Source organism: Malaya genurostris, chromosome 3 (assembly GCF_030247185.1).
Source record: "Malaya genurostris strain Urasoe2022 chromosome 3, Malgen_1.1, whole genome shotgun sequence".
Lineage (NCBI taxonomy): Eukaryota > Metazoa > Arthropoda > Insecta > Diptera > Culicidae > Malaya > Malaya genurostris.
In genome coordinates this window covers 77,455,482-77,475,990 of record NC_080572.1, presented here as the reverse complement: position 1 = coordinate 77,475,990, position 20,509 = coordinate 77,455,482, and the positions used below count along the sequence as shown (strand labels likewise).

General features: G+C 36.2%; 1 protein-coding gene across 1 annotated transcript in view; it reads right to left on the bottom strand.

The window, feature by feature from the left end:
• Positions 1 to 20,509, bottom strand: part of LOC131439412 (uncharacterized) — a 287,787-nt gene that overhangs the window by 70,898 nt on the left and 196,380 nt on the right. Inside the window, exon 4 of the mRNA XM_058610381.1 lies at positions 13,340 to 13,365. The gene's annotated coding sequence lies outside the window, so the exon portion shown is untranslated. The remainder of the gene's footprint in view (positions 1 to 13,339; positions 13,366 to 20,509) is intronic.

The following is a 20,509-nucleotide window of genomic DNA, read 5'->3' as shown; positions in this document are numbered from 1 at the left end:
ATGCTCTCTTCATACCGGTATACCTGGTATTGCGGCTACGTTTGAAAACTATTTGGACTATCTTTTTCATTTACCCTACTGTTAAGACATTGCACCATCCGACTAACACTTGTTTCCATGCACAATGAGCTTCAATTCAATTGAGTTGGTACCATGGTGCATAGTGTGGTACCGTTCTTAGCCTATTGCGGTTTGTTTGATTTTCGAAATTTAAATTAGCGAAAAAGAAGACCTACTTCCGCACTAAAGGGTCGCATTTCTGAAATAAAGGTATTTATCTCCGAAATTTCAAAGTCTTGGAATTTCTTGTGAAATTTGGCCTTTCTATTTCAACAATCGGCAGACTTCGCAGCCAATTCTTAGCGTACAGAATCAACTGACACAAAGAATCTCTCCAGGTTAGGCCTCGAACATACGACATATGTCTCTTTAAAACAAGCGCCCTATGCATTGAACCGCCAACTCAAGTTTCATAGATACTGTTATAATATTTAGTCACGACTTTCCGCCTTGAAGCTAATTTTATGCATTTTATTATGATTGAATTGAAGGGATTTTTCATCGCTTAGGGCACTAATGTTTCTAAAATTTACTATTACTTGAATTGAAAGAGACTTTTTGTTCGTCTAAAATCGATTCACCTTGTTCATTGTGCTTCTTGTGTCTACAGAATAAGTTTCAAGTGCCATCTCCGCTGGGCTTTCATCTGTGGCATTCATATGGCATGTCCAGCCCAGCGTAGCAATCCTAAAGCAAAGTAAAGTCTTGGCATTACATTCCTTTTGTGAAATTTGGCATCAACAGACTTCACAGCCGATTCTTAGCGTACAGGAATCATTGCATGGCTAGTACTACGATCCTATTGACACTATGAATCCTTCCAGGTCGGGGCTCGAACATATGACAACTGGCTTGTAAGACCAGCGCCGTTTGCATTGAACCGCCAACCCGGGTCCTACAATTATCATTTGATACATGATTCTCCAATCACCCCGAAGTAATACCTAGCGGTGGTGCCGGGGAGGTAGGGTTGGAGATCCAAGGTGTTTTAGTGGGTAGTTCTAATCAACAGTTGGGTAGTCCTGTGGAGAGTCCCACACTCCGTGCGTAAATGCATTTCACCTTGTAAAAAAAAACGTGATTCTCCAAGTAGCTTTAGAAACTTGTGAATATTTCATACAAGGTGTTGTACAGTTATCGACTCCGTAGTTTCACACTGATTGTTAGTGTAGGATTTTATTTTGACTGCTTCAACTTCTTGTAGGTTTTTCATTTTCCTTTGGTTCGTTGAACGTTGGACGGCAAAGTGATCAGGTTACTCAAATCACGAGTTACGATTTTGGAGAAGTCTCATCCGATTTGAGGTGTTTGGCTCCGTTTTTTTCATATACTTCGTGTTGTGACTAATTCAAAAAGAAATACTCCACTTGTAGTGCTTCTCCTGTGTACGGAAAAATTTTCCATCTTTGTTTTGAGTTATTTTTGATTTGACGTTTAGTAATAACCAATGAGATGGAGCAGACAGCTTACCCTTTTAGAAATTATGTTCAAATGGCAGAGTTTAGCGAAGTGCGCTCTAACTTTCCTGGGCAGTTTCCATGAACATTCTTAGATATAAATTGATAAATTCAGCAGATCTAAAAAATATACAACTCATTTTACACATTAAATAAATCTCTTATGGCCATGTGTTGCACAGTAAAAACAACAAACTAATACCGGTTACTCCATGACTGAACCACCGCAGAGCAGGCAAAATTATGTGTGTGAGTGTGTTAATAGAATCTCAAACCGGATACGAAAAGATCGCAGCTGACTCTATCAGGTCTTGGCCATCTGACCTGGTTAACATGGTATTATTCAAGTACAAAAGGTACATCTCTAAAACGTAAAGGAAATCAATTCTTAAAGTACGATATAACATAATCGTCACTATTTGTTGATGATACCACTTCTGCCTGTTCCTTGATTGGGCATTGCCACGAAGGCCAAAGCAGCTAGGATGTGTAATCGGAAAGAACCAGTCGAGCGATCTGCAACGATGACGGGCTCAACAGGTCGTTTACTCAGCCCGTAATGTGAATTTATGTGTTATTTTAGCAGTTTTTATTGTCTTAATCATCACTCACTACCTTGGATTCACCGACGAAACACGCCTGCAATCTGCTCTGCTATACACACATCATACGTTATAACAATTCAGGAGTGGATCACAAGCTGATCGTTGCGGCTGCCTCCGGTTTAACAACTTCGGGAAGCAGTCCGATGGGATTCCTACTATTATGTAACACCAAGAATTCCAAGAGATTCTTTCACTGCGGTAACATCTTTTTTATATCTTTTTTTCTGTCGACCGCAAGCATCGAACCTGACGGAATGACTTGGATAAAAACCGATGGAGGGATAGGAAGAGAAGCCGGTGCGACGGACGGTTTGTTTTGGTTTGCTTCTGTTATGGTTATTCCCGTGGATCACCTTCCCGAGTCCCACTTGCTGAGATCTCTGCACTTTCGCTGACGGGTCGAAGATTTCCTGTGTGATGGTGTTTTTTTTTTTTTTTTTTTATTCAATATTATAATACAATTTTAAGGCACACTGCTTAAGCTCTAAGATGCCAAGGGTATTTACTAATCTTAATTACGACTATATTAAAACTAGAATAGTATCATTATGTAATGCCGGTGAATTGGATATTGCATGAGGGTCTCCCATATGGCGTTTGCAAATGTCCATGTTGGCCGCATCCTTCGGTCCGTGTGGGTCCGCGGGAAACACCCCCAGGCTACGAAGGCCCGGCGGGTGGCCCGCATGCTGGTCATCGTCTGGAGCGTAGGACCGTAGGCGGTGATGGTGATGTTACGAAGAGATGAGAAAATAAAAAAGTAAATATTGTGAAAACCGAGGTAAATAGGGGGTATGGAAACAAAATGTCTGAAAACTACAGAGATCTAATTAGTTGCCATCGAGATGGTGAAGAGACATGGAAGGGGGGAACGAAAAGTTAGTGACAAAAAAAGATCTTGTTAGTTCCAATGAAGATGGTGGACAGGGACGGTGATTGTGTGATGGTGTTGAATGGCGATGATGACCAATTGGGTAAGGTTTATAAAATTTATATGAACGCAATCACAAAATTATGCTGGAATGCAATTAAAATTGTACACTTAGTTGAGAGCTTCCGATTTTTAGAATCTTATAGCTATACGTTTTTAAAAAACTTTAGATGTATGAAGCACTTTCTATCACATTTTACACAAAAAATGGGATGAAAAGCACACACACACACACACACACACCTATTACCTGAGTAGAAAAGAGAAACAAATGAATAGACAAATTTTCATTTAAAACATAATATCTTAAAACTAAGTACAAAATATTCATTAAATATCAACTCAATTAAATGACATCTTATCATGGCAAATAGTAAAATATCACAAGAAGGAAAATTGTATGCCGTTTATTTTATTGACATTTATTTGTAGTCTGTCTGTTTGTGACTGTTAGCTACATTGTATTCAACAGTTACTGTGAAAATCTGAAACATTAAGAAAAAAACTTAATGAGGTTACCAATTCTGCTGTTTAATGGTAATTATAGTATTTTCTGATAACAAATCTCAAAACAGAATTGTGTATTGCTTAAATGAGAAAGACAAAAATATTAAGACGAAGTATGACATTTTAAATTGTTACTTCTTTCAGTAACTAACAAACGCTTTTACTCAGGTATGGATTCTAGCGCAAAAAACAAATACTGTGCAGAACTTATCGTTCTATTTTCAAAGACTTGGCAGATACTTTTTACAGTACCGAGCATATGCCAATTGTCTTTAGAAAATTTTTAGAACTTCAGCGATTATTCAATGTTTTGACCCTGTCTGTAATGTAATTTTTTGAAAATTCGGTAAAAAAGACAGTTTATTTCGTAATGATCTCCTCACACGAGCTGACTTTTGTTTAATTTTTGTTGTGTCATCTTTTGATGTTTGAGAACAGATAATAGTCTTAGGGGGCAAGATCGGGTGAATAAGGACGATGGAAGATGGAATGCAGGAATCTTATGAAGTTTATTTGTTCCGGCAATTTTTCTATCAATCTTATCTTTAGGTTACATGTATTTTACTTCATACGATGTTTTTAGAACCTCTGATTATTGGAGTAAAAAGTTATTTGGTTATTTTTACGTAAATAGTTTATCAATTTTTCTTTACTATGCGCGTCTCTTTAAAATTTGCTCTGTGCAAGAGTAATAAAATTTGGATCGTGTTATACTCAGCGTATCATAATTCTTAACTAATAGTACTGCCCTTGGACCGTTTAATTCTACTATGTGACATAATAGAACTAAACAGTACACCAATAGTACTATTAGTGATGATATTTTACGAACAGCTCTAACGAAAACCTAGGAACATAATTCTTGTTTCATACCGTCGGAACGAAAAGTTTCGAAAATTTTAAAAATCAAAGAACATTTGTGAGCAAAATTCAAATTGCGTTATCGTTCATCTCGAGATCGGGCAATGGTATTGATGTATGATTTACGTGTAGCATACTGAATAGGAATAAAATGTAAAAATTTGTTCCGTTTCATTCATTGTAGCATACGCAGTTTACTGACCAGAGGACGTTTTAGCAAGTCTTCTAAAGCACGTCATTCCGGTCCAGGTCCAGGTCCAGGTCCAGGTCCAGGTCCAGGTCCAGGTCCAGGTCCAGGTCCAGGTCCAGGTCCAGGTCCAGGTCCAGGTCCAGGTCCAGGTCCAGGTCCAGGTCCAGGTCCAGGTCCAGGTCCAGGTCCAGGTCCAGGTCCAGGTTTCTCGGTTTTTTTACATGTCCAAAAAACATAGAGAGTTGAGAAATAAGTATTTTTCGTGTCTCCTTGGAACTATCATTTCAAAGAACTGTTGAAAACTTGATAGTTGTACTCAATCTTCGAGGAAAACTAGTTCTTTTGGACCGTAGGCGGACCGACCATCTCTAGTATATTCCAATACTTTTTTAGCCTGGTATAGAACAAGGAAAAAAAATAAAAATGAATGAACTAAAGCACAACACTCCTCCCTCAAACCCGATTACTTCTAACAACCAGTGGCGTCTCGTGACAAAATTTACGGGTTGCGCACTGCTTATATGGTATGATATCAGAACCTTTTCGACGTTGCAACTAAGACAGCAATTTGTTTTCAACTGCCACAAGCATAAGCCACTGAAGCCTCTCCTGAATGTGTGCATACAAGTTCTCACAAAGCCTATTTGGCCAGTTGCGCAGTGCACGAGGTGCACATGAGGACGAGAGGCCATTGCTAACAACACATACGATATTCTTTCAGAGTTGGGTTCTGGCGAGAGAACAAAAACCTTCTAGAATTTTTAAAATATACGCTTGTCGCTTTGGAAAAATAACAACAATCTATGACTCTAGTGACTGAGATGATCTAAATTTGACTTTCCTATCATCGACACTGAACAAGCTCTTACGAACTCTGAAAAATCAATTTCAGCTGTCAAAGAAGGAAATCAAATATTCCTTGCAAACGGTGGATAAAATGAAAGTCGACAGCTTTGTCAATTTTGCGAATCCTATTGAAATCAATACCAAGATTACTAAATAAGTTTTGTCACAATTTGACATTACTGAGACAAATTTTGGTGAAATTAGGGAAATCATTGACTGGCAACTAAAAACACGGCCCCTAAGAATTCTTAAAAAATGATTAAACATTTTACCTGATATTACTTTTACCATTATGCGTACTTATTCTGAAATTTGAAGAAAAACACTAGAAAAGGTCCTAAGTGCAAATGACAATTCCTCTTTCTTTACTCTTTCTTTCAATTATTACGGTCCTATAGGCAATTCTTCTATCTTACACTTTGTATAGAATTTAATAGAAATCTAGCAGAAGCATCCAAATTATCCTTATTTTTTATTATGAGCATTGATTATGCTGTTATTGATGACAACTAAGAAAGCTCTTATTGTTTCAAAATTGCTGAGGTGTTGGCTCCATTTTCAATAGATTGTGCACCATTGAACCTGTGAGGGACAATAAGAAGATTTAAAACTTGTACTGAACTTCTAGTTCAAATACAAAATGGCCTTCATCTTTTCATTTGTTGTATCAGGAAAATCACGACGCTGAAAATCGTTCCTTAGATTAGGACTAGGAATTTTTTCCCGGATTGGAACTAAAATTTCCGACTTTTTCCCGGTAAAATCAAATTCCCGACTTTTTCCCGGTTTTTCCGGTCACTTGCCACCCTACTACTTTCAGTCAAAAGGTTCCAGAAACTATTTTTTTTCATGAGGTCATTGAAGCCAAATGGAATAGTTTTGATGGATTCAAGTCTTGTGCAGCCAAATCGTAAATCGTTAAATGGGTGGGTTTTGCAAGAATGACTTAAATCTGGTCCAAATCAACCCAACATTTCAAGTGTACATGTAAAATTACGTGTTTCAACATTCAAAATTGTATAAGAAAGCATAGACTGTGTGTTAGATCAGCAGTGAAGTTATGTTATATTTGACGCTCGCATGTCTCAGAAGACGTAAATTTACACGATTTTCTATGTGTGTAGTTTTATAAAGTCAGACAATTCACTAAAAAATTGTTATCGATAAAGTAGATATTTGTATTATAGCCATTTGTTGTGGGAAATCATAACTGAGTTTGAAAACCAGACCCAGTTCCAAATGTGCATAGCTAATCTTAAATGTAAGACCTTTGATTTAAAGTCAGAGTCAAGCGTTAAAAAAATCAACACGGAGTGTGAAAAAAAAAATTGATTTGCGTATTTTTCATGCATTTGAAATCTCCAATTTAAGTAACACGAATCGGATGTGAAGGTCTGGTTTTGCAAGTTGTTTAAAGAATTAATGCATGTTAATTATTTTTTTACAAATCAAAGATTCTTAATGAAACCTTTCTAGTACCATGTTGTCTACTTAATTTTCAAGTCTCTTCCTTTGCCTTTCATACGTCCGTCGCCGAATTCTCACTCGTAAATGTATTTGCCGACCAATTTACCATTCGAAGTAGCTACAAATACTACCAGTAGGTAATGATATGAATTATGAATATTTTCCAACCGAATTTGGCGCGTGGAATAGAAGCTTTCTGCAACATAATTATGCGTCACATAATTCAAATCTACATAAATTAATAAAGTATCAAATTTTGCTGCAGTGTACGAAACCTTTCCTACCATGGAAAAACTAGTCCTAGTTTATTACATAAAAAATGCGTAACAATTGTCAACACGAGTACGGGCTTCGGTTAACAAATGAGACAAACTGCTCGAACTGTAACGTACAAAGTGTCCAATTGGTCGACGGACGCTACTTCGCGGTATGTGACGGAACACCGCACCGACTTGTGAATTAAGCCGTTGTTATTGCGCTATTGAGTTGCACTTAAAATACACGAAAAAATACAGGGTAATCGCGCGTATTGTCAGTTTAACAACTAACTGATAATATTAATTCATGGCATTCAATTGAGCAGGATGAGGGTTATTGAAGAGATACGAAAATAATATAAATACAAAAGATAAAATGAAAATGGTTAGGTTGACCTTAAATTGCGTCACATCTTGATTGGCTTTCACTCAATACGAGCAGTGTTGCACCAAGTTGTGGTTTTCGTTAAGGTGTTTACTTTTGGATATGTTAATTGTTATTTAAGAAGGTCTGAAATTGGGAACATAGATTTGCATCATTGAGTGATGGTGTGGTTTGCTTTGTACGGAATGAGCAGAAGTCGAATGATGATATGAAATTTCTAAATGATTAATTTTTCTCACTATGAATGTTATGTCAATAATTCATCGTTGTAATGACTTCGTACCAGTGATTGTTGTGGGAGTTTCATGCGAGTTAGCAAACCTGTGCAATGTTTTTCAAACTAAACGGTAGATGTATAGCATGGTAAAATAACTATGCGTGTAAATGTAGCCTTGGTTAACAAGGGTAATTTTGAATTACTAGAATTCAATGTCAACCCCTACATTTTGAATTTAGTGAAAGATGTTCAGATGCCGTTGGGAAGCGATGACTAAACTGTATTGACCTTATGTAGAATTTAATAGTACCTATAATTTCAATATTTATAGATAATGTTTCTTTAAATTAATTTTATTATTCCAACAATAATACCTTTTTCGCGTCATTTAAATAGTCTTTTTATAACATTTTGTTCATTGAGTTAAATATTTACAGAAATTTAAGTAAATCTAATAACTTCCAGATATATTTAGGTGCTCCAATGCTTACGTCGCTTTTTCGGTAACATTTCCAGAACCGGAAGTGTCGGACGTTGGTTATTCGAACTGGATCAAAAGTAGCTTTCAATCAAGATTGTCTAAATCGGTTCAGTCATCTCCGAGGAAAATGAGCGGATAGAGGATAGGACAGATGAAGCAGGGATTGCGCATTGTTAAGTTATACATCAATTCCAAGAGAAACTGATATACGATCTATCAGAATTTCGTAATATTTGGAAGAATCGTTCTCTATCGAAAAATATTATACCCGTATATGTCACTAGGGTGACCAGCGTGGATAAAAAATTTTATTATTATTTATTTTCGATTTTCTTAAAAAAAACATTTTTTTCTAATCATAGCTTTGAACCATTCGGTCGATTCTGCTAATTTTAGTAATAATATGCGAATATTTTTATAACATATCCAAAACTTGGCGATGTAAGTTTTTTTTTGAGTTATGATTTTTTGAAAATTTTCAAGTTTTCGCAGTTTCCGTATTTTTTGATTTTCTCTCAAAAACTTGCCAATTTTTTGGTATGTTATGTAAAAATGTTTCAGCTTTCAGAAAAAAATATAAAACCATTAAAACCGTTAACAAGTTATACAATTGACTTTTTCATACACAAAACTTCAACCTTACAATATTCGCATATTTTTCCTAAAAATCAGGCATTTATTGGTAACATATCCAAAAATTAATAGAATCTGAAGAGTGGTTCATAAGTTATGATTTTTCAAAAAATGTATATTTTGAAGAAAACCGGAAATAATCGATTTTTTTATCCACCCGAACAAGGAAATGGCCACCCTAACGACAAAATAAAAAAATACGGGTCTAATATTTTTCGACGAAGAAAGATTCTTTCAAATTTTACGAAATTATGAGAGATCGTACATCAGTTCCTCATATAATTGCTGTATAATGCAAATATCTACTTTATCGATGTTAACAATTTCAGCTGTAGATAATGAATGTCATGATTCAAGAAATGTGTTTAGATAATGCTTTATAAATGAAATACAAATAGGTTTCAAATATACAAAGTAAATGCATGAATATCACTATTTGTGCATTATTTATAAAATATATTTATGTTTGGTCCCATCCGAGTCTAATTTTTCCTTTGTTGGACTCGAACCCATGACCGTGACTTTGGCTTCTTAGCTTAAATTTTTCACTAGGAAATTTGATTGAGCTTGATATTTCACATCATTTGCTCACAAATAAGAATAATTCTTTATAACTTTTATAGCATTATAGTGAGAGTGATTCAATTGAACAACAGTAGAGTAGAAGGTTGTAGTGTTGTGAACTGATTGTAGCGACTAAATTAATGGAGCAAATTACTTGTCATCGGTATAGTAGGTGCATTACAATAAACAAATATCATGTAGGTAAATGATAATGTAGTGGTGTGTTACTCTTAATAGTTATTGTGTTGGTGTTAAAACTCGAGTATCCACAGTGCCAGTTGTTGTTCTTTGTCTGCTCAAATGAAGCCATTTTCATTGCGATAACTAATATCAGGTGAGTGTTTTGTCCCGGTTTGGTGTCCAAAATATATCATAAACCTCCAACATTCTAGTTTTTGTGTTTTTGGCATTTTTTTCAATAATAACGTTTGTGACTATTACGGATACATTTTGGTATGATTATTACAATCAGAGCATCATTCGAAACATTACCCCCCAAATTTCAACGAGTCAAAAAAAGCAACTTTTCGTTTTTCGATCGCATTACCCTTTCTTTGAACGCATATTATTTTTTGATTTTTTTGAGGAATATTTATCGAAAAATGATTTAAACTTTAATTATTAAGATTAAAATTGTGTGTTCAGCTACAAGTGGTGACTTTTCAGCCCTATTATAAACATGATTTGGTTTTTACCATTAAGACATCATTTGCTTCCGCAATTCTGTGATTTTTGTGTAGGGAAAATTGTAAACCTACTTGTTTTGTGTAATGGGAAAAAGGTACTTATATACTAACTTACTACCTAATACAGAGTGCGGAGTGATTAAATTGAATATTGCATCGATTTGTGTAGGAATTTGCCTATAGTATTATGTGACATTATATCTAATGGTTCTATATGTGTAAGTCTGTATAACTCATTTGTACTAAACCAGGGAGGACGCTTCAAAATCAGTTTCAGAATTTTATTCTGAATCCTTTGAAGCGTTTTCTTCCTAGTGGAATCAACGTATATTCTTTCGACGAAGTCTTTCTGTACTATTCGAGTTCATTTGATGCAAATATTGCATTAAAGCGGGGCTGGCCGATGAAACGGTGTTCTCTCGGAACACGATTTGCTCTGTTTATGAAATGGGAATTGAATTGAGTTAAACTCTTCTCTGTAAGTCGCTGCCAGACAGTGAAGTTTGGGAACACACACACGCACACGCAATAAATTGCATTTCATTTAAAATTAAAACAACAGTTATATTGGTGTGTACGATAAAGCTTCTTAACTAAACCCAAGCGATAAACTTCTTCCTTTCATAGCTAATATCTATACACACTATTTTTTTCACTGTAGCGCCACTAGTTGTAGGAGCTGGAATTTTTAGACAGAAGTTTTTTTCAAATGTTCCTGTTTTCAGTGCTGAAAATTTAATCAAGATTCATTTTGTTGCAAAGAAGTTAACGGTGATGGAAGCTGCGAACCGAAAATTAACTTTGGACACTGATATCGAAATTCCGTCCATGTCAGGTTATAAAATGTGTGAAGTCGTTAAATTTGGCTAAATCGACCGATTAGGGCAAACCGAGATATTGTTATTTTCGGGTCATTAAGCAATCGACCACGACCACGACCGTTCTTACGAAATATGGAGAATGCATCCGGAACGTACGAGATTATGGGTTATGAACAGTTTGCTAGATAAATATTCTATCCGGAAAGCTCAAGCTATTGATTGTTCCTAACAAATTCAAAATCGTAGCTGCTGTGGACAATAAGCCCTGGTTTTCGTGGCAACAAGATTATGGATTCCCAAATGTACAAGCAGAAGTTCTTAAAAAAAAGTATTCCTCCATACATTAAAGCTCATAATGGATCTGTAAAATTTTGGTTAGATTTGGCAAACTGTCACTACAGCGGAGCCGAGCTACAGTGGCATCGAGACAACCGGGTGGGATTCCTCGAAAGGGATATCAATCAACTATTCCTCAATTGATAAACAGCGGGCAAGCGTCAAACAGAAGATGAAGAAGAGTGAAAAGATGATTTGGGATCCGCGACTCAAGCCAAGATAAAACAAAAGCTCTCAAACTATCCTGTCTGACGAACGGAAATATGAATTCTAAAAAAAGTAATAAGCGTAATAGCCAGGGGAAGATTTGTGTTAGCCTGCAGTAATACGTAGTGTGTTTTTTGCGAAAAACTTTCAGTTTTCAATCCACAATCAAATTACTCTCAGAGGACAAATTTTGATAACGCACCGCATGTTGAAAAAGGTTCACTTCAAAAATAAAATGTCAAGTGAGCAGTGGCATTATGCAACAAGTCGATTAAACTTTTTCGTTCAAGGGTTCGTACAAAAAAACATTCGTTTTGAGTTTTATAATGCGGTTCCAGTTTATATTGTGTGGCAAACAAGCCATGCAAGATGTCGCTTCATATTCGGAATCAATTTATATACATACTTGGCAGTAATGAATAAAGTATTGCTTGTTTCGCTCAATCACTTTTGCCTAGCTTTCTGCGCTCATAAAGATTCTGGTTAATAAAATAAAAAACCTATTATCAATCCACCTAGTGGTGTGAGATTGTCTTTCTCTTGTCATTCATACAGTTTGATCTTCGATCTTGATCCACAATCCAATAGCCTTCGAACTTGATCCATCGAGCTGAGTCGAATGGTGTATAACACTAGGGGTCTCCGAGGCTTCGGTCGAAAGTCGGGTTTGTCAGCAATTCCATAACCTTTCTACAGAGAAAGGCAAACTGAAAGCAGTGGTTTTTAATACCCTTATCAGAATCAACTCATTTGTCGCTTATAGAATTCCAAACGGAGCGAAACAAACAATAATCAGCGAAAGTAAGAGCGGGGCTGTTAGGAGAATGAAACATAACTTCCGAATCCAGATTCCTTAAAATTTTTCATATTCATCAGTTAAGGGCGTTTTTTTCAATTTTGTTATCTAACTTGGGTAATAAAGGTGATTCTGTAGAAATCAAATTGGATGACACTTTTGTGATTTGTAGATCGTCTCGTTTTCGCTTAACGGTATTATAAACAAGGATCGTATCAAAGAACGCTCACTAGCAACTTTTCACACGATTCAATCAGTGCCATCAAAGAGAGATGGATATCATCGAAGCTACATAAACCCGGCATGGTTCATTTAACATAGAATAGACACCAGTGCGAGAGCGAATTTCTCTTGATGACCTGTCTGAGAATCAAAGGCCAGCTCGCTGCTGTGGGTATTTTCTCAGAAGCAACAAACGGTCGCTTATTCTTGTTTCGCGATCCAATTCTGTATGGGCAGTGGATAGTTGCGATAGAATCATTTCATTTTTGCCGCTTATTCTAACTATGTGCATATAACCTTTGTATAAGTTGTGTCTGTGAATGTTGCATACAAAGGTTTTGAAATATTGCAACCTAGTATGAGAATCATCAAGTCGAATCATCGATTCGATTTTCTGCGATAATTGTCAACTTGCGATTCTCTCTTGGTAAATTCCACACAGCAGCAATCATTATCAGACTGTACTTTTTTTAAGTGCCGTAAAAACTCAGAGTATGAAGTGGAGAGAAGAAATGTAGAAAATTCTCTCGCGGTTCATGCATTGAGAGACTCGAGTTCTTGTAGCATCTTCTACCGGATTGAAAATGTTGTGTACAATATTGATAAATATCGAGCAGCTTCTGTCAAATTTTCGGCAGTCACCAACACTGATTATAAACAATCCATATCTATCGCCATTTGAAATTTTTTTTCAAATTACTAAATATTTGAGTCTTAAGCTCGAACACCAGCAAAGAACTCAGACGAACTGCAACTATCGGAAAAAGCAGACATGACTTTTTTGTCCCATTTTAATTGTTGAATACATACCTTTTTGTTCACTGCCAGGAATAAACCTGAAAAAGGACAATAAAACATATATTAATACAAAATAGGTATTGATTACAAAATTAAAAATTGCAGCTGCTTTTGAGAAATGAAATGGGATTTCAAAACCGTATGACGTATAATATCTTGGCAATTGCAAAGCCTTTTCGCATATCTGCTGACTCGATTTGTTGGCATTGTAATATTTGAGCAAGAAAATTACACCCATTTGTTTACGGGTGGCATAAATTTAATCATATTTTAGTTAATGACTAGACAGTCGAGACACAACCGTTAAGTATGTGAGCTGAATCGGACGTTGTTACAATTGGCAAATTAACGTAATTTCAGTGTTGGTGTGATGCCAAATGTCATCGTCATCATCATGAAATAAACGATTGAGATAGGAATTCTAATTGCATCCGAATTCAAAACAGATGTGTGGTGAAACATTTTTTTTCTGAAGTGAACACATTGGAAGCTTATTCCTGAGAGTAGAACCTCGGAGGTAAGCATTTGTAAGATCAATACAGAATTAGTTTTACACGTGACATAGCTCCCCTTATGACATATTACAGTTTGCTGATCATTACAGAGCGCACAGTGATGCCAAGATGCCATATACAATGTATAGCGTAAAGATAATCATTTAGGGGTTATCCTATTTGTTTGGTACCGAAGTACCACGTCGTCAGTGCAGAGCAGCTCAATTTGAGTCTAAGACGAAACGTAAAAAAAAGTAAAAACGGGCACCTAAGCACAAACATATACATACAAAGCCTTGGTATTACATTCCTGTAGTGGAATTTGACCTTCTCTTTCAAAAGACTTCGCAGCCGATTCAGAGTGTACAGAACCATTGCATGGCTGGTGCTACGATCCTACTGACACTACGAATCCTTCCAGGTCGAGACTCGAACATACGACAACTGGTTTGTTAGACCAGTGCCCTATGCATTGAACCGCCAACCCGGGATGCGGAAACGTATGATAACCCCTAAATGACCATACCTGAATCGACCAGTATAAGCCGAAAACAACGTTTTTGTTCGGCACGTTAGGAAATAAGAGGTACTTCGGTACCAAATAAATAAGTGTTTTTCAAGTAGCATTAACTTTACGTCGGTTCAAGTTTAACTGTTTAAGGCCATCGTCCAAGTACCATGCCGCGGGTGGTTTTAGGAAATTTTCGATGGAAATTTTGAAAAATTTGCCAAAACCAAAAACATACAGACCTTTGAAATACTTTTATCTATCTACAGGGTGAAAATGGCTGGAAAATTCGGAGGATTTTCCGAGTCTTATAAAAAATAGCTCTGAAAAATGAGTGTTTTTGTGATCTTTCACAATTATCTGGAAAAATAATGCGATGACATAATTTTTTTTTTTCGAATAAACCTTATGCTGGCAACAAGGATCACATTCGGACACATTTTTGGAAAACCTTTTCACGCATTTCATAGAAAATCCACGAATTTAAAAAAATTTCCACGAAATCAGTTATATGAAATTTGTTGATTTTTCATGAAAAGCGTGAAAAGGTTTTCCAAAAATGTGTCCGAATGTGATCCTTGTTGCCAGCATAAGGTTTTTTTGAAAAAAAAATTTCATTTCATCGAATTATTTTTTCAAATAATTGTGAAAAATTACAAAAAAACTCATTTTTTCAGTGCTATTTTTGATAAGATTCGGAAAATCCTCCGAATTTTCCAGCCATTTTCACCCTGTAGATAGATAAAAATATTTCAAAAGTCTGTATGTTTTAGGTTTTGTAAAATTTTTCAAAATTTCCATCGAAAAATTCCTAAAACCACCCGCGCGCATGGTACTTGGACGATGGCCTTAAGTTTGCACTAAGCAGTTCAATTTGAACTGTTGTGCACTGACGAGTCTGAGACGAAACGTGAAGGAAAGTTAAAGATGATGTTTTGTATCTAGAGTTTCAAATGGGTCGGAAACTACTGTAACTGTTCATCAGTAATTGATGTTGTAGCATTTTCTTTCTACTACCACTCTACTGTACACACACCTCTGGCGTTTTCGTTTTTAAATTTACATCATCGAAACTCTTATGAACATAAACATCAACCCCTGGACCACATTCTGCAACACTGAACTGAACTTTTTATGAGTATCAGTGCAGAAAAAGTGTAGCACTGGTATAGTGTAGTTGGCAAAAAAAAGAATAGTTTTAGTGCCATCTCCGCTATACCGGTGTAGCGCAATTTAAAAACGAAAAACACCATTAGGTAAATGTATATCTCATTCTAACTAACTGTTGTGTAGAAACACGTTAAATTTGTTAATACTATGCAATGCAAAAAACTATGTTTTTTTTAATTTAAATTTTTAAAGTTTTCTACAAATCTAGTTTATTTTTCACATGATTGTAAAGAAAGGTAATAGAATTGCTGAAAAAAAGCTGCTATTGTACCATTGATCAAGTCCGAAGAACAAGAAGCTGTCACTTCGTGTTCCGGAGATACAATGGTATAAGTGACGTAAGCGATAAAACGCGTTGTTTTTTGTTAACGCTCAATTTTCTCAGACATGGCTGAGCCGATTTGACCAAGCTTTGGCTCGTTAGAAAGATACTTTTGAGTCATTGATAAAATTCGAAAATCAAATGGTTGTCCCTTCATGTTTCGGCGATATAATGGTATAAGTGACGTAACCGACGTGTTTTTTTTTATTATTTATTTGATTACAGATAGTTAAATCGATTTCAACAAACTTAGGCTCGTTTGCAAGCTCTTAGTAAACTATCGATAAAAATCGAATTTCAATTGACTGCCACTTCTGGTTCCGGATATATAGTAACGTAATCAAAAAACGCACTTTTTTCCAAATTTCTCGAAGTAGACCAAACTTAATACCACATTCTTAGACCTGTTTGGCGAATATTTCCCATTCGGCAGATGTAATCTGATATGTGACATATCCACAAATTTGAATGTGTTTTAAATGCGTCAAAATTTTTCGGAGATGCTTGAATCGGTTTCGAAAGACTTACACTCGTCTGAAAGCTAATAGATTATTTGATTAGCTCACAATACCAATGGCCGTGGATAAAATTTTGTAAATGTTTCAAAGAGACTGTTTATAGGGAAAGAGAAAGGCATTATCGCAAAACTGGGTGGAAAAGGAAGAGTTTTTTTAAATGTCCGAGTAGGAACTGTTCAGTGGTGGTAAAAATCTTCATACAAAAATTTTGAATTTTCTCTTGGTTTCTTGACTGCGGCGTGGACACCGTGGTCTAAACATCCTTTAACGTAGTAGGTCCAAAAACTAGGCACTATTTCCGGTGAATTGGCTGAAGCAGCTGAAGATCTATCTGCACACAAAAATATCTCTACAGCACATTCGTGCCGAAGAAAGCGCAAATATCATTACTACGAAGAAAGTACAAGCTAATTGACAAGTATAAGCCAAATCATAATCATACAATTTGAACTGCTTAAGCACTGATAAGCCGAAGGCGAAACGCAAAGAAATCTAAACGAAATGTGTCTATTGTACAAACCAGCAAACCCCGAAATGTTCGTGCTTTACAATAATGAATATAATATAAATACCTGGAATACCGGTATGAAGTGAGCTTTTCTGCCTTTCGCATATAGAAAGGCTATGCAATCACTGTGAAAACCGACTTTTTAACCGAGGCCCGGAGGGCCGAATGTCATATACCACTCGACTCAGCTCGACGAACTGAGCAAATTTATGTGTTTGTATGTCAGTCCGTGTTTGTATGTCCATCTGTCCATCTGTCCGTGTGTGTGTGTGTGTGTGTGTGTGTATTTATGTAACAAAAATATGCACTCATTTTTCTCGGAGATGTCTGAACCGATTTTCACAAACTAAGATTTAAATCAAAGGTCTCATCCCCCCTGCTATTAAATTTCATTTGGATCTGACTTCCGGTTCCGGAGTTACAGAGTAATATGTGAAAATTACAGAAGAAGTGTGCTTTCAATTATCTCTGAAACAGCTCAACCGATGTTTACAAACTAATATTTAAATAAAAGGTCTTACAGTTTCCTAAAAATTTCTAGAACATTTTATCCAAATCCTGGAATTACCAATTTCATTAGTATTTTTTACAAACGATGGTCAAAAAAAGGTACAAATCCCATAAAACTGTCTGACGAATTCTTCAAGTTTGCAGAGCTTGTTAGTTTGTGGGCGCGAAAGAATAATTCGCCACTACTGCCCCTCCTCTTCTTGTTCCGGAAGCATCGAAAGTGGTGCTGAAAAACTTAAAAAATAGAACTCACTTCGATTTTTCTGAGATGCTGGAACCGATTTTCACAAATCTTGATTTGAATTAAAGCTCATATTATCTTTAAAGCTACTGTGAAATTTCATCCGGATCTGACTTCTGGTTCCGCAGTTACAGGGTGATGAGTGTCAAAGTTTCAAATCGCCATATACAAAACAAACGATGCGTGCTTTGTTCTATTTCGTACACGCTATGAAGAAAACGAATCGGTTACTGATGTCTGCTGCTAGTGTGTAATATTGGTAAAAGACGGTGCTGAGGTAGATAAAAATTATAGCTATTTTATGATCAGTACGACTGAAAGAATAAACGGATGTCAATGAATTCAAATTTATTTGAAAAAATATGAAATTTTCACAACCGGTGGTGCAGTAATACCGTGTCGATGGTGTAATGATGTCAATAATAATAGTAAAAGTAATAATCCTACTACATGTTTTATGCTGCTGGTTCATGCTGTTTAGCATGACTTACATATGAAGAAGTTTGTTAGACTTCGTTTAATTGATTTAATGAAAATAGAGCATAAGATAGTAAGTCTAGGTTTAAAACTGTTCCAATTTTTAGGTCATATTTGTTGCTGGCAAACAAACCAACTTCGGCTATACCGGACATCTGAATCCGGTTGCGGGAGAATTGAAAATGGTGATTTAAAACTGCAACAAGGATCTCACTCACTTTCCTTCAAGATGGCCAAATCGATTTTCACAAACTTAGTCTTACGGCTCCATACGGAATTCCTAGATTTGTTGTGGTTACTGTTTCCGGTTCCGAAACTACAGGGTAAACAGGATTTGTGGAGTTTGTTAGATTAAGTCCGAGTTCCTATTTCTATTCAATGAACAGTTGTTTTTGCGAGTTCCACAGTAATATTTTTGATGCTATGAGTAATATGAGAAAGGCATTATTACACCACTAGGTGGATTAAAACAGGTTTTTTTTGTTCAAATGAAACACTAATTTTGAGTGGGAAAATAAAACAAATTTATTTAAAGAATTGACCGTTGTTTTCCACAAATCTTGATCACTTTTCAGGCAATTTATGAATACCACGTTAATAGAAATGTTAATCTTTTGAACCAACCCATCAGATAGTAAGTTTTCGATTGCCTTCTTGCCGAGTCTATCTGGTTTAGCAGTTGTCATGGATTTTTTTTAAATGAAGATTTCTTAAAATAAATTCATTTTCCATCGCCAGTAACAATTCGATGCAAGACTGATTTTTTTTCCATGAAAATCAAGTAAAATTTTACAAATGTTTTTTCGGTTTTCTACCTCTCTTTTTAATTCAATTCATGTGGCACTCATTTTTCACACTTTTGGATTTTTCTCATAGCTTTTAAACATCCAGAAATTGTTTGTTGTAATTTATTTAACTTTGCTACCATTCAGTGTCGACTAAAAGTATCATCTACATCCCATATTGCTTGCAATTCGACGTCTTTAAACTTTTTTGATGGTCTTCCACGTTCTTCATTTCCCATGTCAAAATATTATCTCTGAACCGTTAAATTCATCTTTGCATATTGTTTTTGATAGAGCATATGCCTCAACACGCATTCGATGCGACTCAGCAGCACTATTTTTTAAATGAAAACAAAAAATCAATACTTTTCGCTAACCATAATTATCTGGTTCAAAATTCGACCTTTTTAACACGATGGCATATGTCATAGCAACCAACAAAAAAGAAATTAAGGCTCATTCACACCAAATGTTTATTATCCAAACATTTGTATCGTAACGCTCATTTTATAAGGAGTGTATCGAAAATAAGCTATCCACGTACATTTGTGTTGTACGCATGTATTTGTGATGGATTTTTATACTCAGATCATAGCATGCTGTGCGTTTGGCTGTCAGCTTTCGTTTGTTTACTTGTTTGTGCGTTTGAAATTCTGCGTTTTCAAAATGTCGCGTATTGAAAAGGAAGTGAAAATTAAGGTTCTGGATACATAGCTAAGTGAGAAGGGTATTATTATGCGAAAATAGGTGAAGCGGTTTGAAATTTATCATGCCAGTGTGAAAACCATCATCAATAATTTTGGGGAACACTATTCTTTGGATAAGCTTACAGGAAGAAACAGAAAACTAGGCTCTTCCAACCCGAAACTGGACCAGAAAGTGGTATCTCTAATCATGAAGAACAAATCAATGTCAATACGTGATTTGGCCAAAAAAGCGGGAACAAGTGTTGGAATGGTCCAGCGAATCAAGAGGCGAAATCACCTGAAGACCTACAAGAAGCAGAAAATCTCGAAACAAAGTGTAGAACAGAAGAAGCGAGCAGCAACAAGGGCCCGGAAATTGTATTCGCGTCTTTTGCAGTGTCCGGATGCATGCGTTTTGATGAACGATGAGACGTATGTAAAGAAGGACTGAAAAACCCTTTAAGGTCCACAATACTTTACTTTCGTCGTTGGGCAGGATGTTAGCGATGCGGACAGGTCGATTCAAGTGGAGAAATTCGGTCGAAAGGTACTGGTATGGCAAACAATATGTTCCTGTGGTTTGAAGTCAACTATTTTTTACACTACCGGAGCTATAAATGCAGAAATCTATCGATCTGAGTGTCTCCAGAAGAGATTGCTGCCTTTATATAAGAAGCATAGTACACCTCCACTGTTTTGGCCGAATTTAGCGTCGGCTCACTATGCCAAAACCACTGTTAATTGGCTTGCGGAAAAGAGTATAAATTTCGTTGGGAAAAATATCAATCCACCAAATTGCCCTCAGCTTCGACCCATCGAACGTTACTGGGCAATCGTGAAGAGGGTCTTCAAGAAGACTGGTAAGGCAGCTGGGAACATGCAGGAGGTCAAAAAAATTTGGGCTCAAGCGTCCAAAAATGCGATGCAACACTTGTCCGGAACTTGACGAAGAGCGTTCGATCA